This window comes from Sabethes cyaneus, chromosome 2, assembly GCF_943734655.1.
Source record: "Sabethes cyaneus chromosome 2, idSabCyanKW18_F2, whole genome shotgun sequence".
Lineage (NCBI taxonomy): Eukaryota > Metazoa > Arthropoda > Insecta > Diptera > Culicidae > Sabethes > Sabethes cyaneus.
In genome coordinates this window covers 191,872,663-191,897,693 of record NC_071354.1, presented here as the reverse complement: position 1 = coordinate 191,897,693, position 25,031 = coordinate 191,872,663, and the positions used below count along the sequence as shown (strand labels likewise).

At 36.4% G+C, this 25,031-nt stretch overlaps 1 protein-coding gene across 2 annotated transcripts in view; it reads right to left on the bottom strand.

The window, feature by feature from the left end:
- The window catches only part of LOC128737874 (uncharacterized), a 345,115-nt gene that overhangs the window by 17,984 nt on the left and 302,100 nt on the right, over positions 1 to 25,031 (bottom strand). The window lies entirely within an intron of this gene.

Here is a 25,031-nt window from a genome sequence, read left to right as displayed (position 1 = left end):
GACTTTCCCATTAACTGTCACGTTCGGAATGATTGATCATTTTGGGCAGTCTGCCGAATTTGGGACAACCAACAAAACAATTAACTGGTTTACGGTCACTTCCAAAATCCTGTTGAAGCAACAGATTGCCTAGCGACGGTAATTTTCCGAGCAGGGTTTTTGTTTAGAAAACATCACCCAATCTAATGGGAGTTACACACAGTGGTTGGCCGTACTCGTACATGCCAGAACCAGCCCGGCATAATTAAATTCATGTAATAGTTGTTTGAAACGAGCAGCCAGCTGTTGATTGCGAAACCGATGCAGGATGAAAGAACCCACCCCGCCCGGGTTGTTTGATTCAGGTGTGGATTTCGGACGATAATTAATACAAATTCAATTTGCCACTCAACTGCATGTGGTGAACAATGATTTCATGCACCATCAATGGCTTTCAAATGTCTAATTAACTTTGTGCCACGTTGAAACCAATGGCGAGTTTTTTTGTGCCCCTACCAATCTATACCTATACATTCAGGCAGCCATGTGTTGATGGCAAACAGTGTAAAAGTACGTTAAAGACTGGCTGCTTGTCGCTCGAATGCAGCAATGAAACCAATTTCCTGGAAATATTAAATGCCTCATTAACGCTGAATGTAAAGTTATTTAATTTTGCGTTTTGGTTTAATGTTTTGATGGGCTCTGAAAAGATAGGAAATATCACATTTTTTTGCTATGGAATATTTTCGCTTTTATTCAACTAGTAACTTTTATTCAAAGCGGTTTTTAATAATCACTTCGTATAACATAATGATTAACGTTATACTTTTTGTTGTACCGATGTGAATGACCTAGTAGAAATACAGAAATTATGTTATGCTTAGTTTAGAGCACAAACCTGTGGCGAAACTAGTCAAGTCACTTTCACTTGCGTGCTCAGGCATAAGCCAGGTGGTGACCCGACCTTTCAGTATCGTAATCGTCGGAGTAATCGTAGTATGGCAAATCAACTCTATTACTTATCAAAGTTGAAATTGGACTAGGAATTAGAGTTAAAAATGGGCTTTCTTGAAATTGGAATTGATATAGGGCATTCAATTACATTTTAATTCGGGTTAATTTTTGCTTGAAGCATTGCTTCAAATTGAACAGATAATTTGACTTGAAATTGGGTTTGAAATTAGACCTACATTTTGAGTAATTTGGACTGGAAGTTTTACTTGGAATTAGACATGCAGTCAAACCTAAAACAATATTTGAGGTTTTTAATTCCAATTAGATTTGAAATTTTATTTGAAACTGAAATTAAATTAGAGTTGGAATTGGATTTGAAATTAAAGTTGATATTACAGTCGAAATTGGATTTTATATTAAGCTCGAAAATGAGCATAAAATTTGAATAGAAATTGTACTTAACATTGGACATTGATTGAATTTGGAATTGGAATTGGAGTTGAGATTAGACTTCGAGTTACATTTGAAATTAGACTTAAAATTGGGATTCAAATTGTATTTGAAATTGGACTTGCAATCGCAGTTTCAATTTCACTTAAAATAGAACCTAATATTGCTAATAAAAATTGAAAATTGGTCCTTAAATTAGACATGCAATTGAACATGAAATTGGAACGTGACATGGGATATTAAATTAGACTTGAATTTAGATTAATTTAAGCTTGAAAGATTGCTTCAAACCAAGCACGGATACGTTATACTTGAAATTAAAATTGACATTTTTCGTCTTATTCTTTTACACGATTTGCTTCTTTTTTGTTTTTCACTTTTGTTCTCACTTTTCTTCCATTCTGCTTTTTTTTCTTTCGTTTTTCATTTTTTCTGTCTCAGAAAACATCCTGTTTCATTATTCCAATTTTCTTTCTTCCCTGTTCCATTTTTCTTATTTTCAACAACTGTTTTTGCTCATGATATTTAATTGTTTTTTGTTATTTTCTTTCCTGCTTTTAGTTCTTTGTTTTCTCTTTATCCTTCTTCTCCGATTCCAGTTTTCGTATTTTTCGAACTCGTTTTATCTTCTTTCCTTCTCGTTTTTCGTTTTTCGTCTTTGTCTTGTTCTTCTTATGAAGCCCCATTTTTCTATCTTTTCTGTCTTTATTGGCTTCCTTTTTTCTTTTTACTCATCGGTTTACTTTTTCTTATCTCTCGTTTTTCATTATTTCTCTTCCGTTTTATCTTTTTCTGCCTTTTTACCTGTTTTTGTGCCATATTTCTCTTTTTATATTACATTTATACTTTTTTTCTCGCTTTTTTAAGTCCTCCATATGTTTTGTTATTTTTCTCTTACTATTCATCTTTTCCCTTTTGGATTCTTATGTCTTCTGTTTCGTATTCTTCTCTTCTCTAATCTCGTTTTTCTCTTTTTTCTCGTTTTTCCTTTTATCAGCTCGCTGTTTCCTCTTTCTTTTTGTTTCCTTTTGTTCCTTTTCTTCTGCTCCGTTTCTATGTCCCATTTTCCGCCCTTTTCTGAAGTCCTAAATTTCATCTGTTCCATTTTTCTTCTTTATCCTACTGTTTTTTTCCCGTTTCAGGCTAGTTTTGCCTCTATTCCTGTCTCGTTCTTTGTCATCTTCTATTCCGTTTCGACTTTTTTCTTAGTTTTGGTCCTGGTTTTCGTTTTTTTTGTTTTTTATTTGTTTTTTCGTTCTTTCGTCGTTCTTTTTTTATCGTTCGCCTCCTTTATTGTCACGTTTTTCTTTCCCGTTTCATCTATGTTTTCCTTTTCATTCTTTCCATTTTATTTTCTTTTCTGTCTTGTTTTTCCTCTTTTTCTGCTCAGATGTTTTCTTTATCTTGCTCCCTTATTTTCTCCTTTTCTTTTCTCCTTGTTCTAACAAGTTTATCGCTGTTTTTTCTCTTATTCTGCCATTTTCTTTCTCGTTTTCTTTGTTTTTACTAGGGTTCTTCCTTCGTTTTTCTATTCTTAATCTTTTTCTCCTTCTTTTTGCCTCGGTTTTCCTATTGTTTTTCCCGCCTTGTTTTTCCACTTTTTTTCGTTTTATGCCCCGTTTTTATTTTTTCAAGCTGTTTTATATTTTTTTGAAACGATGGTTCTACATTTGATGAAGGGACAACGTTAACAGAAATTAATGAAGAAGGATTTTTTGAGAATGGAGGAGAAAGAGTGGAAAGAACGGGGGGGGGGGGGGGGGGGTAATAGGTAGATACGCTTAACAAGTTGTCGTTGTGACTCCTATCTTTTGTCCAATGCTGGAAGGTGCATGGGTCGAACCAAGCAATAATCAGAAACTATAACCGGATTTGAACCCACAACACATGCCAGGGCGTGTCACTCGCTGGTACCCGTGTACCTTTAAACCATAGAGGCGCTGGACAAAAGAAGTCTGCACAACCCCCCTTATTAACCGTAGCGACAAGGGTTGGGCTATTTTTAGACACAAATTGTGCCTCTTCCACCACCTACTGTAGAAACCACCAACCGAGAAGTTTTAATCTAACTTGTTTTTACCTTCAGGACCAGGGCTTCGACCGATCCTTTTTTTCTACCGCAGTCACACCAACGCGCATTCAAGTTCACACCGTCCGTTTAGAGGTGGAATACGAACGCTATGCATAACACAACTGGCAGTTTGCTCAGTCAAACGCCGAATGCACGCAACAGAATGAACGCGTTCTAAAACTTTTTGACATTTTCGTTTCGATCAAGTTGCCTTTACCGTTTGGAGCAGCGAATGACTGCAAAACAGTCAAATGACTGGCAATCACCACGCTAACGAAAAGCAACCGCACAATCGTATGATTCAATACTACAAAAAAACAACCACTACATGTGCATGGAAGAAGTCGGTCGGACTCCGTCCAATACAAACGAATATTTTGCTTGCGTCGGACCGACGTCCGGGTGACAAACTATTACTGTGAGCAGCCGATTTGGAGACAAAAAGAGAAACGAAAAAATACGTCACCGTATGCTTCCAGTCAGTATTGCAGTTTACATTCTCAAAGCGCAAAGCAAAACGGGAGATTGACTGTTTGCTTTTGCTGAGATGCCGCATGAATTGTAAGACGGCAGCAGCGCAAGCGGCAGATTGACTGGATAAGAAAAACAGTCAAATGATCGTTCAAAAAGCGGAGTTTGAATGCGGAAAGTTCGCATTCACGGCAGTCACATTCAACTTGCGATCCCTTTTCAAGCCCTGTTCAGGACGACGACACTATGCAGGGCATGCACCATGTCCTTACGACTTGCAAGGTACTGCGTGTGATGTTGTTCGTCCGTAAGCGTGTTAGTCCGCGTTTCTCAGCGCGGGTCTTCGGAGAAAGACTCCGTTTCTATGAAATTGACCAATCTCGTGATTTTAGTCATGACCTTGAAATGCGGTCAGGCATATATTCAGGGAATATATTAATGCTCTTTTATTCTTATTTCTCTTGACTTTTCTTTTCCTGTGATCTTTGCTGTCATGCAGAGGTTAACACGGCTACTTATTCTCCTTTTTCCTTTTGGTTTCAACTGTTTTCTGTTCCGTGTTCCCTTTCTGGTCTCGCTTTTCCTTTTTTCCTCTCGTTTTTTCTTTTATCTTCCCGCTATTTCTTGTTCTCTTCTTTTTCTGTTCCAAATTTCGCCTTTTCTCAAGTGTTAAATTTCCTCGGTTCCGTTTTGACGTTTCCGTTACTTAACTCCTTTTCTATTCCGTTTTTCGTTCGTTCGTTTGTTGTTTGTTTTGAATAATTCGTTTGTTCTATTTTTTCTTTTATTATGTCCTGCTTTTCTTCCTTTTCGGTCACGTCCTGTTTTTCTTTTCCGTTTTGTCACTTTTATCTTCTGTTTTTCTTTTATCTTTCCTCCCATTTTAATTTCTTTTCTCCAGTCCAGTTTTTTCTTTTTTTCTGTTCTGGTTTCTCTATTCTCCTGTTCCCGTAGATTCTCCTCTTCGTTTCCTCGTTTTCTATCCCGGTTTTCTCTTGTTTTTTCTCCTTTTCTGTCTAGTTTATTCTCAATTTCATTTTCTCTCTTGTTTCTTCGTTTTCTCTACGGTTCCTCTTTCTTTTCTCTCACGTTTCTTCTTTTCTTTTCCACTCTTCATCTTTTTATGTCCAGTACCCTGGCTTTTACCTCGCTTTCCATCCTTTTCTCCACTTTTTTTTTCTTTTTATGTTCCGGTTTTATTTTTTCATGTTTTATCATTCTTTTTTCTTTTGTTTTTTCGCTTCCTGTGATCTTTGCTGTGATGCAGAGGGTGATACGGTCCCTAAAACAGCTCACACTAACGTTCCTTCATCATTCCCTGATTCTCTGATTGCACGGGCGTGGCCGTCGCAGTTATTGATCCTTTATAAACGAGTCACTGGATTTTGCACACTGAGAATGATCGGTCATTCACAATCCCATTTACCTAATTGATTCTGTGTGCAATTTTACTGATAGACATAGAGCAACCATTGATATGTGAATCAGTTTAAGCTCAATTAAGCTAAGCTTTTCTCTCTTGCCGTTTCTCTTCTCTCCAGTTTTTGTCACGTTTCTCTTCTGTCTCATTTTTCCTTTTTGCTTCTTTTTCTGAAGGGCAGCAGGAGACAACGTAAGATCTGTCAGTAATCTATCTGTTAATATGTTACAAAAATTTATTAACATTTTCTGAAAAAATAGTTTGCTCTACGTTGTTGGAATTCTGAGATATGTATTTTTGAATCAGGTAAATATTAAGGATATCCTAGCGTTCAGCTATAACTCAGGAATACCTAAAACTGGTATCATGAAAATTTTATCATCAAACGATTAGAAATTGACAAACAAGAAACAAAGCCATGTGATAGAACATAATTTAACGTCTATTTTAACTTGTATTTGACTCTGTATGCGGTCAAGAGGTAAACTCTTTTTTGGAAACACTTGCACACCTGGCACTTCTTCACTTCTAAAAAAAGAGTTTACTTCTTGCCCGCGTACAGATAAAAACAAGTAAAAAAATAACAATCTCCGGATGGTGGTAGAATCACTAAAATTGCCCTAGCGATGTCCGGCAAGCGGCAACAGACTGCCTGTTTCTATCGCATTGACTGATTCTATCTTCTCGGTGGTAGAAACAAAGCGCAATCGCACAAAAATAATTATAGTCATCGAGGCGAATGTGTGGTGCGTGTGTAGAATGATAGAAGTGGGAGAAACAAAACTAGGTAAAACTGTTATAAGGGTGCGCCAGCAGTTTAGTCAGCAAAACATTCGGGGACCAACCGAAAAAGCGAGCCCCACCTGCCATTGAACGACCCAATATAATTTAGGCCTGTATTCCGAAATTTTCCAGTTCATTCAGTTCATTTTTCGCACCATACACTTCCTCACATTCCAAAACAGAATTTTCCAACTGTTCTCTTTTTCACCATCACTTAACTTAAAAAACAGCAAAGCTATGGGTATAAACGTCCTTCCTTCAGAACTTGGCCCTTCTTTATCGACAGACTTCGCAGCCGCACTTTACTTAAAATTAGACTTAAAAATGGAAAATGATTTTTTTATGTGGTTTTACCATTTGGTCATTTACCATGGAGAATCAATTGCTTTTAAATTGGACTTGAAATTAGATTTCAGATTTGCAATCGGACTTGAAATTACACTTGAAGTTGAACTTAAAATCGAAGTTGAAATTAGAATTGGACATGAAATTAAACTAGAAATTGAACTCAATTTCCAATTGAAATTGGATATAAATTGGATTTAAATTGCACTTGAAATTGTGTTTGGAATTCGACTTGAAATCAGTATTGAAATTGGGCATGAAATTAGAATGAACTTTGAACTTGAAATTGAGCTTATAGTAGGTTTGAAATGTCAATTTAAATTAAAAACTGCGGACTTCTCCGTTACAAACATTATTTTGTTTTTCATGAAATTTGACAGAGAAGGTGCGGCAGGGACGTCAGTGTGCCTTCAATCTGGTCACTTTTCCCTATGCAGAAACGATGAAAAGGTACGTTACTGCAGTACTTTAATTATGAATAATTTGAACAACACAGGTGAGAAATTACCTTGATATTTCACATTGACAGCTAGCTATACCAAGTAGGTACAACAATACCTTCTGCCATTATTCAACACCTCTCGATCACATTGCTTATTTTGTTGACGAATTTGTGTACACTCCTAAAACCACCTGCTGTTCCGAGGCAACATTTCATTTTTTGGATCCAATTTGTGCTCATCCGAAAAAAATCCACTTTATTGCTTCATACAACAACCTCCCCCCTCCCCTCGGCTCAGTCTACATTATATTTTTCGTGTATTTGCGAATCAATATCCTCCAGACTGGCGGGAATAAACCGAGAGGGCGACTTCATCTTCAATAATATTTTTTTCCTCTCGAGACTAGCGATAGAACCAAAAAAAAAAAAACAAAACACAAAGTGAAGTGCTATCGAATGAGCGTTGTTTAGCTCTCTATACACAAAAGTTTACCGGTGGTTGGAAAAGACGTAATTGCACTGATTCGGAGCTCTGCACGGTAGCAGCAGCGGTAGGTTCCGCTATTTTTTGCTCCATGGCTTTTCAGTAAGCCGACGCCCGCTATATCCTCTCTGTTCACATTACAAATATGTACGCATGAAAAACAAAAATGGTATTGTTTTCGCACCATTCAAAAGGTGTAGGTGTTTTCAACTTTGTACGACACGTAATGGCTTTCTTATGTCTGCTCCTGGTTAGCTTATTGTGAATACCATGAATTGGTTTTTCCAACCTAGATCTTGGCAAGATTGGTACCGTAAGTGGCAATTAATCACATTGGTTAACTAGGTTGAGGCTCATAATTGAACCTAATTAAGTGTTTATGAATTTTAAAGTGCGACAGGATGAGAAATAAACAATTTTCTCTGTGTTCGGAGGAAGGTACTCTGTTACTGGTAGAAGATTGGGCGCTTCCATTATTCCAAAAAAGGCGTCTCTATCCCTTCGAAAGAATAAGTACAATTCAGACGCACAAAAAATTTCTCTGATTGTACTCACAGCAGCCAAGTTTCTACTAAACGAACATTTTCTTTTAAACAACATGTCCCAATTGAAAGATAAAAGATTTCCAAATTGACCTAGCGTTATTGCTCGTCCTTTTGTGATAAATTTCAAAGAATTTCACTTAATTATCTTCATACCAATTAGAAGTCGATTGTCACCTTGAAGACGGCTTACTGTAAGTACACTCAAAGGCCAGACAAAATCCTTCGTGTATCCCCAAAGGAAGGAGCACTTCGAAAGATTCATAAATATATAACAGATTGCAAGCAATTGCTCTTCCCATTGCTGCTAAGTGTACGTACTAAAATTTTGCGGATACGGAATGTACTGCTGAAAAGCTACGTACGAACTTAAACAGGAAAGCATGAAATCATGGACCGTATCGCTGCTGCTTCGGTCCGGGTGACAGGAACAGATATTTTATGCGGGATCCTCTTGTGCATTCGCTTTACAGAAGCGAACCGTTCGCATTCGCAGCCAGCCAGCCCGCCCCGAGATACGTACACCAACAACTGAACTGAGCAAATATTATCAGTCATTTAGAATCAATTGTGCACAAATTCGAGTGAATCTGGATGTATTGTACCGTACGCCGTGCACTGATGCTCGATTTGCCCCTAACCTGAGAACATAGGATGGTCGGTCGGTCTAGAGCTGGAAACGATTTTAGCTTAATGCGGTGAAATTAGACGGTCAGGGTGGAAGGACGGCTATTAATGTAATACATGAAAAACTCGACGAGCGTTGGCGAGCCTAAATGCGAGCACGGATGTTTGCTGTAGGTAATTTTTAATAATGCAGTGGTTTGGATAATGAACATTTAATATAAATTAATGTGACAGCCTAATTTGTTGCTGAATTTTGTAATATGCTTCTCGTTATCGTATCTTCATTTGTTGATTGTTCGCGGCTGAAAAAACATCTTTTAATGATCGAATTTATGTTATGTTCTACGAACTGGACAAGAATGTAATTGTGGATTTCAAATTACCGAAAAGTTTAAGTCGAAGCGTCTTATGATTTTACGAAATTTTGTGCACCGGTAGAAAAGTTGCAGAAAATTGTGAAAGAAATGTGAATAAAATTTCTCGGTAACCCAAAAAATATATTAAAACTTTTCCAGATAATATCTTGCTTAGAAGATAAAGAAAATTTACAGCGCTAGTATTAACAATTAGACTTTTATAACCACTGGCGTGCTTAGTCTAAAACGGAAAAAGCATCTACAAAATTCAGTAATCCATTAGGATAGCGGATCTATTTTTTTGCAATCTTTGTTAAGAAATCTTTTTTCTCTTAAATATGACCACTTTGCAATGTTTGGAAGACTTGTAGGCCACATAATTATCTATTTTCAGAAAAAAAATCATCAATTTCTGAGATGACGTTTTTTGGGAAATCGATTTTTAGTTAGGAAATAATTTTTATTTTTTCAGTATTTTTCTATGAAAACTCAGAATATTTTCTAAAATCACTCGAAGATCATTTTTTGTAGATGTTATAATTATCGGAAATACTGTACAGTAAGGACTTGAAAAAGTTTTTGTTAGGAAAACTTTTTTCCCTTAAATTTAACCATCTTTTAATGTATGGAAGATTTGTAGACCAAAGAATTATCTATCTTCGAAAACATTTTCATCAATTTCTGAGATGGCGTTTTTTGAAAAATCAATTTTTAAATGCTTTAAATGCTTTTATTTCAGTGAAGAATTTTTTTATTTTTTTTCAATATTTTTTTTATGAAAATTCAGAACATTTTCTAAAAGTTATTCAAAGATCATTTTTTTTGTAGGTCGTAGTTTTCGAATTATATTTTTTATTAAAAAAAAGTGACAAAAAATTTAGTCCTTTCCAAAAGTTAGTTTAGACCAATTTTGGAAAAACTAAGTATGCAAATTTTCCTATTTACATGAATACTTTACAAACATAAAGTTTCATTAAATTCTGAGAGGGTCGTGCCAACCTTTGGTTGAGTTGACGTGAAATCCGTCAAAAGTCCAAAATCAAAAGCTTAAAGACAAACATGAAGAGACAGATGACAGATGGAAAGGCAAAAATAAAAATAAAATAAAATTAAAATTCAAAGTTAAATGTCCGAAGGTAAAAGTAAAAATTAAAAATTCAGAAGTAACAATTACAAAAACAGCGAAAGTCAAACACCAAAAGCCAAATTAAAACACAAACGTCAAGAATTAAAAATAAAAATTCAAAAGACGAGCAATATAAAGAAACAGTTTTAAGTCAAAAAGTCAAAGAGTGAAAGCGAAAATCAATCAATTAAAATTTAAAAAATCAGAGGGGTTGTGTACAAGACACGACCGCATATATAGGTGACGCAGGACTACGTAAGTCTCTTTGTAGTGATAGTAGCAGCATATATACATGCTACATGCGTTGTATGTAACATTTATCAAAGTAGTAACATTGCATACGTTCAATTTTCAAAAGATTGTGCATTTGAAAACAATTTAACAAAATCAAGAACACAAACTATTGCTTTCCTGCTACCGTACTGAAATTAAAGATTGCTTTTATTACCACGTTGAAGGGATTTTACCAATTCAATCCTATTTTATCAACAGCACATCTTTTCACTACACTTCTAATGAAACGGCAAGCATGCGTATTCATACAGAGTCGTATTATAACCGAACACTACAGCTGTAGCACATATTTCCAACACAGATATCAAATTCGCCTAGGTTTAATCGTCTCGCAGTAAAGAATTAGCGATCTGTTGGGACAACGAATTTGTGTCATTTTTTCTGGCACACTTCCCTAACACAGACATCAAATTGGACTAGGTTTAATCACGTTCGTAAGAAATCTGTTGCCACGAGGGGGCTTTGTCACTCTTTCTGGCGTACTTCCCAAGCAAGGACATCAAAATGGTCTAGGTTTAACCGCGGTGTTAAGAAATCTTGTTGAAATGAGGAAGCTTTGTCACTTGTTTTGGCTTACTTCCCAAGCACAGATATCAAATTGTTATAGGTTTAGATCATCGCAAAGAATCTTCCAACCAATTACGAAGCGAGAATTCTGGTAAAACATAGGTTCATTATTTTCAATTTTTCAATAGTTCAACATCAAGAATCCATACTTTTCTTCATTTAGGTCAATTCTTCGAAGATTTTCCGATCGATTGGTGTAAGAATATTGAAAATCGATCGGAAAACCGCTGAGCTATTAGTGCTCAAAACCTTTCATTTTTCGTGACGCTCGCATTTTTCGATTTTTTGGAATGACACCCTATCTCAAAACTTGCCGTAAGACGTAGTCCTACGTCAAAATTTAACAGTCAGAATCAATGTTTGAAAGCCAAAAGGGAATGCATAGCACAGTTTGGCCGCCCGTGAGTTGCCCGCGAATGATCTAGATCAGCTGAAATTACACAAAGAACCATCAGAATGATGCTTGGCAGTAGCAGATCATTCTCAGTGTGCATTTTCTAGTGCTTTAATTCTTGCACACTAGTGCTTGAGTATCAATAGCAAAGCTGTGTTTGAAAGCCAAAAGCGAAAGATAAAAAAAGTCGAAAGACAAAGATCAAAAGTAAAATGTAAGAAGTAACAAATGAAAAATACTAGGTAAAAGGTAAAAAGTGAAAATAAAAAGTAAAAAGTAAAAAGTAAAAAGTAAAAAGTAAAAAGTCAAAAGTCAAAAGTCAAAAGTCAAAAGTCAAAAGTCAAAAGTCAAAAGTCAAAAGTCAAAAGTCAAAAGTCAAAAGTCAAAAGTCAAAAGTCAAAAGTCAAAAGTCAAAAGTCAAAAGTCAAAAGTCAAAAGTCAAAAGTCAAAAGTCAAAAGTCAAAAGTCAAAAGTCAAAAGTCAAAAGTCAAAAGTCAAAAGTCAAAAGTCAAAAGTCAAAAGTCAAAAGTCAAAAGTAAAATGTCAAAAGTCAAAAGTAAAAAGTAAAAAGTAAAAAATCAAAAGTCAAAAGTCAAAAGTCAAAAGTCAAAAGTCAAAAGTCAAATGTCAAATGTCAAAAGTCAAAAGTCAAAAGTCAAAAGTCAAAAGTCAAAAGTCAAAAGTCAAAAGTCAAAAGTCAAAAGTCAAAAGTCAAAAGTCAAAAGTCAAAAGTCAAAAGTCAAAAGTCAAAAGTCAAAAGTCAAAAGTCAAAAGTCAAAAGTCAAAAGTCAAAAGTCAAAAGTCAAAAGTCAAAAGTCAAAAGTCAAAAGTCAAAAGTCAAAAGTCAAAAGTCAAAAGTCTAAAGTCTAAAGTCTAAAGTCTAAAGTCTAAAGTCTAAAGTCAAAAGTCAAAAGTCAAAAGTCAAAAGTCTAAAGTCTAAAGTCTAAAGTCTAAAGTCTAAAGTCTAAAGTCTAAAGTCTAAAGTCTAAAGTCTAAAGTCTAAAGTCTAAAGTCTAAAGTCTAAAGTCTAAAGTCTAAAGTCTAAAGTCTAAAGTCTAAAGTCTAAAGTCTAAAGTCTAAAGTCTAAAGTCTAAAGTCTAAAGTCTAAAGTCTAAAGTCTAAAGTCTAAAGTCTAAAGTCTAAAGTCTAAAGTCTAAAGTCTAAAGTCTAAAGTCTAAAGTCTAAAGTCTAAAGTCTAAAGTCTAAAGTCTAAAGTCTAAAGTCTAAAGTCTAAAGTCTAAAGTCTAAAGTCTAAAGTCTAAAGTCTAAAGTCTAAAGTCTAAAGTCTAAAGTCTAAAGTCTAAAGTCTAAAGTCTAAAGTCTAAAGTCTAAAGTCTAAAGTCTAAAGTCTAAAGTCTAAAGTCTAAAGTCTAAAGTCTAAAGTCTAAAGTCTAAAGTCTAAAGTCTAAAGTCTAAAGTCTAAAGTCTAAAGTCTAAAGTCTAAAGTCTAAAGTCTAAAGTCTAAAGTCTAAAGTCTAAAGTCTAAAGTCTAAAGTCTAAAGTCTAAAGTCTAAAGTCTAAAGTCTAAAGTCTAAAGTCTAAAGTCTAAAGTCTAAAGTCTAAAGTCTAAAGTCTAAAGTCTAAAGTCTAAAGTCTAAAGTCTAAAGTCTAAAGTCTAAAGTCTAAAGTCTAAAGTCTAAAGTCTAAAGTCTAAAGTCTAAAGTCTAAAGTCTAAAGTCTAAAGTCTAAAGTCTAAAGTCTAAAGTCTAAAGTCTAAAGTCTAAAGTCTAAAGTCTAAAGTCTAAAGTCTAAAGTCTAAAGTCTAAAGTCTAAAGTCTAAAGTCTAAAGTCTAAAGTCTAAAGTCTAAAGTCTAAAGTCTAAAGTCTAAAGTCTAAAGTCTAAAGTCTAAAGTCTAAAGTCTAAAGTCTAAAGTCTAAAGTCTAAAGTCTAAAGTCTAAAGTCTAAAGTCTAAAGTCTAAAGTCTAAAGTCTAAAGTCTAAAGTCTAAAGTCTAAAGTCTAAAGTCTAAAGTCTAAAGTCTAAAGTCTAAAGTCTAAAGTCTAAAGTCTAAAGTCTAAAGTCTAAAGTCTAAAGTCTAAAGTCTAAAGTCTAAAGTCTAAAGTCTAAAGTCTAAAGTCTAAAGTCTAAAGTCTAAAGTCTAAAGTCTAAAGTCTAAAGTCTAAAGTCTAAAGTCTAAAGTCAAAAGTCAAAAGTCAAAAGTCAAAAGTCAAAAGTCAAAAGTCAAAAGTCAAAAGTCAAAAGTCAAAAGTCAAAAGTCAAAAGTCAAAAGTCAAAAGTCAAAAGTCAAAAGTCAAAAGTCAAAAGTCAAAAGTCAAAAGTCAAAAGTCAAAAGTCAAAAGTCAAAAGTCAAAAGTCAAAAGTCAAAAGTCAAAAGTCAAAAGTCAAAAGTCAAAAGTCAAAAGTCAAAAGTCAAAAGTCAAAAGTCAAAAGTCAAAAGTCAAAAGTCAAAAGTCAAAAGTCAAAAGTCAAAAGTCAAAAGTCAAAAGTCAAAAGTCAAAAGTCAAAAGTCAAAAGTCAAAAGTCAAAAGTCAAAAGTCAAAAGTCAAAAGTCAAAAGTCAAAAGTCAAAAGTCAAAAGTCAAAAGTTAAAAGAGAAAAGTCAAAAGTTCAAAGTTCAAGGTCCAAAGTTCAAAGTCTACATTCCAAAGTTCAATAGTTCAAAGTTCATAGATTAAAGTACAAGTTTCAAAATTCAAAGTTAAAATTTCAAAGTTCACAGTTCAAAGCTCAAAGTTCAAAGCCAAGGGTCAAATATCGAAAGACAAAATCAAAAGTTAAAATTCTAATGTCAACAATCAAAAGTGTAAATCAGAAGTCAAAAAGTCATTAAAGTCATTGAAGGCATTAAAGACCGGTACAGAAAATAATACTTGGACACCGCTACCATTGTATTCGCCACTATACTTGCAGTTTGCTAGCAAGCATTGGCACATCGTGCCAATCTACAATACTGCTGAATAAAATTTTACTGTATCAGTGTTTATTATGCTATACGGCTGTTACCCCGTTTTGGTAGCCCAGTAAACGTTCACGTTATACATTTACCGACTTATTTTCCTTTCATTAAAAAGCAAATCATGTTTACCTACCCGGAACTTTCTGTGACAATATTTCCTCCTCGGCGCCTCCCCACGGAGCAAATTCTCGCACGTTCCGACTGATCTGCAGCGACGAAAGCAGTCGACTGTTCCAACGGCGTAGCAGCTGGGTCCACTTTGCCTTCCGCCACCCAAGCGAAAGCAAGTCAAAGGAATGCTCGCCAATCGAAGGTAGAAACAAATGGCCAACAACAATGTGTTTCGGGCTCGGAGTCGATGGAAAGAAACGGAAGTTTGTTTGCATGTTTTCCGGTTGTGTTTTAGTGGCACACACAAACGCAGAGCTAGAGCACTTAGGCTGTCGTCGTCGTCGTCGTACACACTGCCACACTGTCACTGGGCCGCGCGCTGCTGTTGCGCCTTTTCTACTTGAAGAAGTCGGAAGCAGTTGTTTAGCGGCCAGACTCCTGACCCTGCTCGTTCGTTCCTTTTTCCTTTAAGGCCAACCAGAGCAAAAATAATTCACTGAATCAACAATTGCATCGTCGTATCGTCGTCGTCTTAGCGAACGAAGGGCTTAGTTCGGACTGAGTTCACTCGATAGAGAAGGTGTAGTGTTCTTGTTACTTTGATTTACAGGTTTTAATTACGCTATCGGTTTCCACTTTGTTGCGTAGATAATTTGCTTTACTTTTCGTTGAATACGGTTTTGTTCTTCAATTGGCTGTGTTCATCAACTTGTATAATTTGATTATCTGTTTTGCGTTTTGACTTTGATTTTGATTTATGTTTTCAGTATGGTTGGTTAAGTTATTCCAGAGTTTCTTTTTGCAAGAATTCCGGCTATTGCGCACCATTGTAATATAGGTACCGTAAAATTTTCAGTTTCGTTTTTAATGTGTTTTGTTAGGAGCACTAAAGTTGATAGTTGTTTTGTTTAATGTTAGGTTAGCTTTATATTTTTTTATTTCTCCTTTTCGGTTTACTGTATGTTGTTTATTATGATTTTACCTTAGTTTGTAACGTATCGTACTAATTTACTGGTAGGTTATTTATTGATTATTTAGTTTCACCGGTTCAAAATACTGATTAATTATGACATCAGTTAACACTAATCACGTATATCGTATGTATTTTCCTATTTTATTAGTCCATGGCTTTTCGCACGAGCCAGTACTCTAGTAACACGTCTTCTTCCGGTTTCAATACTAGTGAGTGTCCGTTCCGTTTTGGCTTTTTTGTTTGTTTGTTTGGGTGAAATTTTCAGTAAAAAAAGATTGGCCGCCCGCAGGAGCGACTTTAGAGCCGCTCCGGGGTCGTCCTTGGCACTTCGTTGGATATTGTTAAAGTTCATCTCAAGTCAACGTTTTCTACGTACGTGCTATAAACCACTAGTAACTGCTAACTAAACAGCTCTACGAAGCTGCCGGACACTGCATCGCAGCCTGCTGCGTCACCATCCGATATGCTGATCGGTTCTTTGCATGGAAACGATTTCAAGGGATTACTACGATTGCTACCACATCAGTTGCCGCCATTGTAGTGCTTTGGAGAGTCCTTCGAAATGGTATAGGTTGGAATCGCGTGGATTGGCGTATCGCGAGCGAAAGTGTACGTAGGCTTGGTTTGCGATGGACCGGCGCTCGTATGGGTCAACGTAACGATGACCGCTAGGATGCTCAATATCGCTAAGGCTATGAACACGGTCATCACGATGCATGCTATCCGCTTGCGCTTTCGATTAGATTCGGTATCGTCATCGTAGTCTAACTTCTTATCGTCACCTTTCCGACGACCTTTGCGCATTGACTTTTGCCGATTCATCTGGTAGGTCTTCATTATGACACCGTAATTGATGTCCATTATGTCCATCGGAACCGGCGAGATTTCCCTGCCAATATCGTCCAGTATTATATTAGGTGACAGTTTTCTTGAGGCCTTATAGATTTTGTCCACTTCTTCCGGGGTGAAAGGAACACTGTCTTTCCGATAGGGACTACTAGAACCACTGATAATGGCTGGCGGCGGTTCCACGTCCAGCATGAAGCTTTTGGATTTTTTCGCTTTGAACGTTTCCCTTGCATCCCGTGCATCGCGTCCATTTTTGTACCGTAAACTGTAGGACTTTTTCTGGTCGAATATAGGTGACTTTTGCGGTTTGAACTCATCCGTAAAGGGAGGATTCGGACTAAGTAGATGTGCGTTAGAATGTTGCAGAACCGATCGGCGAAAGCTGCCGGCTCCACCACCACCGATGTACGGCAGGGCTTGCTCCAAACTGGTAGTACTTTTCTGACTATATTTTTTACTGTTTTGTCGATTTACAAATTCCGAAAATGATTCATTCTTCTTATCCGAGCGACTGTTACTTCGCGATCTGTAGATCTCGTTTTCCAGCGAAGCATTTGCTGAACTGAACTTTTTCCCTTCGCGGGGACTCTTTTCTACCACTTCGACCGGCATGTCGTCCCCGAGGGAGTGAAACTTGACGGAATCTCTTCGCGAGAATGCCGCATTTCTTTTTTGTTGATCGTTAAAGGACCGATGCATATGGCAATTACGACGATTCCCGCTCGTGTTTGGCGAATGCACGAATGTTCCGGCCGGTCGAATTTCTTCCTCCTCCTCACCACCACCGCTGCTTGTGCCGCCACCACTGTCCTGCTTGACCAGATATTCACGGGGATAGATATGCGAATGGCGGACGCTACTGTGCCGAATGATAGGAGCGGCCACAATTTCATCCGGATTGGAACCTCCGCTATTACTTCTAGAATGGAATGAAGTAGCTTTCCGCAGTTGATGCATCGAAGGTGAGTAAACGTGTAGAGTGTCCGAGCGTCGTAGCTGTTTACGTGGATTTGTGCTGTAGTCTTCCACCTTGAGAGATGACGAAGATTCGTTCATAAAGAATATCGTTGGTTCCTGGTGCTTTTGGTGCGAAACCGGAGACAGACGTTCGATAGGACTGTGGTGCACAATAAGGCTGTTATCGAGCAGTATAGGACTGCTTCCGCCGCCTGCTCTCGGCGAGTAGTTGTCGATTCGCACCGAGACGGTTCGGTCAGCAGACTTTAGCTTGGGCGGACGTTTCTTGCTGATCTCCATCATATCAATTACGGTAGGATCTTGGTGGGAGGCTGCCGAAACTTTCGCCATCTCTAGAGATTATTGTACGAACAACGCCGTCGGTGGCCGGGACCTGGACCGACGCAGAGACGCTAGATGATCGGCCGATGGTAACCTTCGGTGGTAATAGTGGTGATAGTGGTGGGCTGCCGAAAGTGGAAGGAAATCTCTGGAATTGTGGTCGGAACGCCGGAAGACATCAACTCGCTGCTGGAGTGGCATTGGATTGCGATTGGTGTGGATTGGTGGTATGCTGCTGGCGTCTGTGTCGGAGTCGTTACTAAATTATTGTCACCATTAGACGTCGTTGCGTTTACAATTTTTAACGGGATTTTTTGTGTACTGCTCGCTTCGGCCAGGTGCTGCTGCAGGTCGTTTTTTTTTGTTTCAGAAAGGTGTATAAAAGCTACTGCTAAAAATTGCTGCCGGAAAATAAACGAGATAAAGTCAAAATACATCACAGTTTGGAAAGCTAGATTATAGAATAACACATGTAATCGCTATACAGTTTCGTCTCAGCATCTGCACCCTGATTGGAAGCCCACCACCCGAAGCAGTGTGAGCTTTGATGTTTTTCATTAAACCGAATTTGCTTAGTCCTATATATGTTCATCATCTCTCTATTTTACCAAGCGGCCAGTCATGCTCGTATTAATAATGATGAAGGATGATCTTCCGGAATAGAATAGCAAGGGACTATATATTTATATCATATGGATACACGGATTTAACCCAATATCAATGCACAGATTTTCACATTCATCAGGAGTCAAAGAAATCCAGTTGAATGATAAAGTGTGTTTCCTCGGTTCTTTGACCAGGAGGATGGAAATGCTATCAGCCGATTATAAATTTATATATTTCACTCCCATGCGCTTTTACCCATGGAATCGATGATAGAATATTAGTACTCATAATGAAATAATTTAATTTAAACTTTATCCATATTCTGTATATGTAAATACTGCTTCTCAGCTGTAATATTCCTGGTTTATGAATCCAAATCTAAACTTATTTTTGGTTATAAATCGCTTAGTCCAGCAGGACAAATTTATGCAGAGAAGTTTTTCAAATGTTGTCAGAAGTTTTCCTCGCAAATGACAGTGAATTCATGCGAGATAATGCCAGTACAGTGAACTTCCCACATTATTTATGACACAACTCACACTGTTACGCAAAGTGCATGGCGACCTTCGGAGTCGAAGCAAATGTTAAGAGTTTTGTTTCAGTTGTGAAGTAACGGTATGGGTTTGCAGTCCTCACAAAAAGTGAATTCATAATAATTAAGCTTTAACACTAGACTTACCAGACAACCAGACCAGTCATTTTGATTGGTCGAGCAAATTTTAAAATACCTGCAACACCAATATATAATATTTACTTTCAGAAATGATGTTATGACTTTTGTAGCTATAAGTAGAGAATACACTTACAACCAACATAGGAAAATATTGACTCTTCAGTGAATAACTTGAAAACTTGAAAACTTGAAAAAAAAACAGGCAGAATTGTGTGACTAGAAAAGGTCGCTTCGTGGTTGGTTGAAAAAGACGTCATCAAAGTGATAATATTTTTTACACGTTTATAAATCAGTCAATTCCGAATGGATCGAAGCACCCAAACGATCAAAAAATCTTCTGCGCATTGACTCGAATAAAGAAAATCAATGATTTTGAGGTGCGAGCTATCGAAAAATTGAAAATTATGAAGCATTGTCTAACTAGAATTTCTCGCTTCGTGATTGGTTGGAAAAGGCCTACTAATTTGCATATGTTGCATGTAACAAGTATCAAAGTGGTAATAATTAACGCGCTTATAACACAGTGAATCCTCGATGCATTTTAGAGATAATTGCTCCAATCGATTGGCAACCTTTTTAACCATCTCTAACAAAATATTAGATTATAAATTTGCTAACCAATTTTCCAAATAAACAAAAGGGTGGGCACCGACCTTTGAAACTTGTCTTGGACTTGAAATTGAACTAGATATCGGAGGCAAAATAGGAATTAAATAAGAGTTAAAGTTGCACTGGAAACTGTGCTGGAATTTGCAATTAAAATTGGATTTCAAATGATTTCAAATTGGTGTTGAAACTGGAATTAAATTAGACTCAAATTCGAACTTATAATGGGACATTATATTGAACTTGAGATCACTTTAATTGTACTTGAAATTGGATTTAACCCATTAAGCCCCACACTTTTTCCAACAGAGATAAAAAGTTCAAACTTTCTGGAAAGTTTTGTTTCAGATCAACTAAGAAAAAACCTCAGAGATGTATTTTTAATTTTGTCCCTGTGTCCCGCAATGATACGCCGAAAAAATGCAAATGCATGGGGGTGGTATCCCTACTGGCACAGTTGTTACAATTCAGTTGTGGCAGCCGATTTACGAATAATTTTAGTCATAAAAAATCAGAGGGGTTGTGTACAAGACACGACCGCATATATAGGTGACGCAGGACTACGTAAGTCTCTTTGTAGTGATAGTGGCATGTATTCATGCTTGTAATCATTCGATTCTTCATGTAGGGTAACCAACCTATTTTGGACCCCATCAGCAGCTGTACATAATTTGGACACTTGCATTTGATTTTGCTGTAAGTGTCCAAATTATGTACAGCTGCTGAGGGGGTCCAAAATACGTTGGTTACCCTAAACATGCTATATGCAACATATAAACATGCTACATGCGTTGTATGTAACATTTATCAAAGTAGTAACATTGCATACGTTCAATTCTCAAAAGATTGTGCATTTGAAAACAATTTAACAAAATCAAGAACACAAACTATTGCTTTCCTGCTACCTTACTGAAATTAAAGATTGTTTTTATTAACCATGGTTTCCCACGTTGAAGGGATTTTACCAATTCAATCCTATTTTATCAACAGCACATCTTTCCGCTACACTTCTAATGAAACGGCAAGCATGTGCATTCATACAGAGTCGTATTATAACCGAACACTACAGCTGTAGCACATTTTTCCAACACAGATATCAAGTTCGCCGAGGTTTAATCGTCTCGCAGTAAAGAATTTGCGATCTGTTGGGATAAAGAACTTGTGTCATTTTTTCTGGCACACTTCCCTAACACAGACATCAAATTGGACTAGGTTTAATCGCGTTTGTAAGAAATTTGTTGGCAAGAGGGGGCTTTGTTACTCTCTCTGGCGTACTTCCCAAGCAAGGACATCAAAATGGTCTAGGTTGAGCGGGCTTAAGAAATGTTGTTGAAATGAGGAAGCTGTCACTTGTTTTGGCTTATTTTCCAAGCACAGATATCAAATTGGTATAGGTTTAGATCATCGTAAAGAATCTTCCAACCAATCACGAAGCGAGAATTCTGGTAAAACATAGGTTCATTATTTTCAATTTTTCAATAGTTCAACATCAAGAATCAATACTTTTCTTCATTTGGGTCAATTCTTAGAAGATTTTCCGATCGATTGGTGTAAGAATATTGAAAACCGATCGGAAAACCGCTGAGCTATTAGCGCTCAAAACCTATCATTTTTCGTGACGCTCGCATTTTTCGATTTTTTGGAATGACACCCTATCTCAAAACTTGCCGTAAGACGTAGTCCTACGTCAATAAGTTTCTGCAACCATAAGTGCGAAAAATGTACTGCTTGGGATGCAGTTTTTACATAGCTTTGTCATTCCGGAGAAGTTAGAACTTAAGATTCGAATCCAGTAATACTGCCATTGACCTTCCCGCTTTCACTGGTTTCGCCTTTGCCATCCGAGGACAAAAATACTAGTTTGAGCTGATTGAAAATTAGCACGACTTATAATGTTAAGACGGCTACAATTTTGTTATATGTAACATCTAAGCTTTGAGCAAACACAGGTCGATTAGATTTTTTCCTAATCTTTCTTTGTTAGGGTCCAAGTGATATCTCTAACCTGGCCTTCTCTAGAATCGAAAGAAGGGTGCGTTGCGTTTTCGCAACGTTGCACAATAGTCGGAAAATTGAGATTTTTGGCCAAAATTATTTTTTAGTTTCAAATTGATTCTAGATTATATTTGTTACAAAAGAAATGATTTAAACTTATGAGAACTCATATTTAGGGTGATTTGGGGAAAAATGATCAAATGTTTTCGATATAAATATTTGATTGAAAAAAAATTTTTTTTTTCTCGCGGGGATTCTCCCATTTTCTCATTGAAACTCTCTTCAGATACTAAATAAATTTGGTAACAAAGATAATCAAATTTGTTGAAAGAGTACTTAAAATTTTAAGGACTTGCTAAAAATATGACAGTTATAAAATTATTTTTTTTCGGAAAACGTCAAATTATAGCAAACTTTTTATTCATGTTTTGATACAAAATACTTTGAGCTTTCAGACGCAGTGTAAGAAACTGCGGCGACAAGAGGCGACAAGAGTTGTTTTTTTGATTAAAGTTTATGAGAATTTCATTTTTATTAAAAGTAGCCTATGGCGCACCTCATTGAGTTTAAATTTGTTTTCATTTCATTTTTTAATAGGCTAAGATATCAGTTTTAAAATGATATATAACAATAATATTTACATCCCCAATAACTATTGAATTTTTTGACTTTTTTAAAATGACTTATTTTTCAAGCTTTCGAAATGGGCAACTTTGACTTTGGCTTATTTCTTCATAATATTTTTTTTCTATCAATATTTAATTCGCGAATCATAAAAATATAGACAATTTACTACAAAACCGCTTTTAAACATGTGCTAAAATGTGAAATTTTACATTCGGCAATTTTGGCCGCTACTTTATATGGAGCCCTTCTTATGTGCGTTGGGAGGAAATGGGTTAAGATCGCAAGTGAAATTAAAATTAAGATATATTCGAAATTGGATTTACAATGGGACGTTAAATATGAGACGAAATTGAATTTAAATTGGTTTTAAAATGGGACACTAACTTGGACTAAAAATGAAATTACAATGGGGTCAATGGTACAATGGGATTTGATTTAAAGTTGGACTTGAAATTGAACTTGTAATTCGAATCAATGTTAAGCTTAGAATTTCACATGAAATTGGATTTGAAATCGGATTGAAATTTTAATTTTAGACTAAATTTAATTCAAAATTGGACTAGATATCGGAAATTGAAATCGGACTTAAAATGGGACATTAGATCGGTCTTGAAGTTGCACTTGTTATTGGGTCTGAAATTGCAATTAAATTTGATTATCAAATTGGTGTTAAAACTGGAATTAAACCCTCTAGTTTCTAAGTTTTTTCTTAGTCTTCGAGAATTTTCAAGTTTAGTAAGAAATAACTCTTTCAAAATAACGTTATAGAGTTTACGAGGGGTAAAAATGCGATGGGGGTAAAAGTGCGATTGAATGATTTATTGGTGCAGATTCCGAGTGAATTGACTACATTGGTATGGATGGGTGACTACTTTGACAGCTTGAACCTAACGTAAACTTTGGTTGCCCTCGAAGCATAGTTGCTGAGTTATGTGCAAATGGTATTTTAGGACGGTTTTGATATAATATTTCGTTATACGGCAAATACGATATCAACAGGAGGATATTACTTGTTGAAAATTTGTAGCAGCGTTTAACATCACTCACATATCTGTTTTGAAAATGCGGTGAAAAGAATTTACAAAATATATTTCGCTTATCCATAATTTAATCAAACCCCGTCAAGCGCCTAGCAGGGTAAAAGTGCGATTCAAGAACGGGGCAAAAGTGCGATTCATGGACGAGGCAAAAATGTATAGATAATTATATACAGCTTTAGGCACTATATTACAGATACTAGAAATGGAAGATCTGCAGAAATATGACTGCTCTATAGATGTTGGCCGAAGGAAAACAATGTTTTTCCGCTGATGAAACAAAAAATAAACGTTTGGAAAAGTTTCGATTTGACGGAGGCTGCAATGCACCAGTGTAAAATAGGAAAGGTGCAAATTGAGAATATTCCTTATCGAAACATAACGTAGATTGAAGATAATATGGTTTTGTTAGCTACTGCTGTGCTAATTTCATGGATTCGAGCTTCGCACTTTTGCCCCGCTAGTCGGGTAAAAGTGCGAATCGGTACTTGATGAGAAAAATGAAGAATTTATTTTGCATAACACTATTATTCCAGATGATTTATAGTTTAATGTGAAGTCATTGAGTTACTGCATCACTATAAAATATATTTTGCTGTTGTCCTTCTTTATATCTGACGAAAATTGATGACAACTTCAAATATCGCACTTAGGTCCCGCCCTACTCTAAATCAAACTATATATTTAAATGGATAGATTAAACTATAAAGAGAAGGTATGAGTTTCTGTAAGCTGTGACGTACCTCCTATGGCAAAACACGGTAACGCAGTTTTAGGTTTCAACTTTCAACAGAAACTGCTAGTCCATAGCCTGACAGTTTCATTACGATCAGTAGAGCGAAGAAAATATTTTATATCTTTATATATAAACGTGCTCGTTCTGAAAAGAACAGTTTTTGGTAATTAATGAAACACAGTTACGATTTTGGGTTTTCTTTTGCAGCCAAACCGGCTTGAATGTTCAGCAATACACCAGCTTCAGTAATGACACCCTCAATCAGAGGTCTGTTCAATTATTTGTCGTTTCGGATTTCCTGCTGCAAATGACTTGAGATAGTTCTACTCCTCTTGTCTCGAGCGGCATAACCAAATAACCAGCTGGACGCGTGCAGCTACTCCAACGCGTTCGGCTTAATTTCCCTTTCGCAGCGACCTACTGAAAATTAGAAACTTTACGACGTGTAGTTTTTTGTAACGAGCCACTAGGGATGGCCTACTTTCTTCTTCTTCATTAACTCCTTTGATTGTTTTTCATTGGTTTTCGGTCCCACTCCCATGGTTGAGTTATTCTGCAGCACCTGAAAGCACTGGAAACAGGTAACTCTTACTTTATTTCAGCAAATTTTAGCTACAATTGTAGTTCGTTCCATTTTCCATGTTTTGCCATATCATTACTTAGCCAAAGCTTTTCATTGATTGTTGTTCTAGTATACAACAAGAGGTAATTCGGTGAACGGCTTCTGCAGTAGATAGAAATTAAAAGTTTTGCAACATGTCTAGGTGCGACAAAAAAGGAATGGCATAGTCCCATTTAATTCGTGGTGGTCTTGAGTTACCGGTAGGCCGTATTAACCGTTTGATGCGAAAGGAAAATTATAATGAACGCGTTAGTGCAACTGTACTCGTCTATTTAGCATCCGGAATTGTTATTTAACACTTTCCTGTTGCAATAAACAGGCGTGCGGTGCTGCTAAAGTCAGTAGGATCGGTGCACTAGCCCCGTCGTGTACTCTAATAACCAGCTGTTAGGTGTTAAAGAAGTTTATACCAAAGGGTTTGCTTTTTCAAAGACAAACAGACAGACACATTTACATTATTATGAAATGCATCCGTTCGAAATTATTTATAATTCAATTTACTTAAATCCGAATATTTAGATAGTTTCTATTCTTTCACTCAATGCTTATGAAACTTATTTTCTGTTCTGGAGTAAATCATACTTATTTGCAACAAAAGGTTAAAATATCACTAGCATTTCTTATTTACGTATTACACCATTTACGTATAATTTGTGTTATTTTAATTAATTACCTA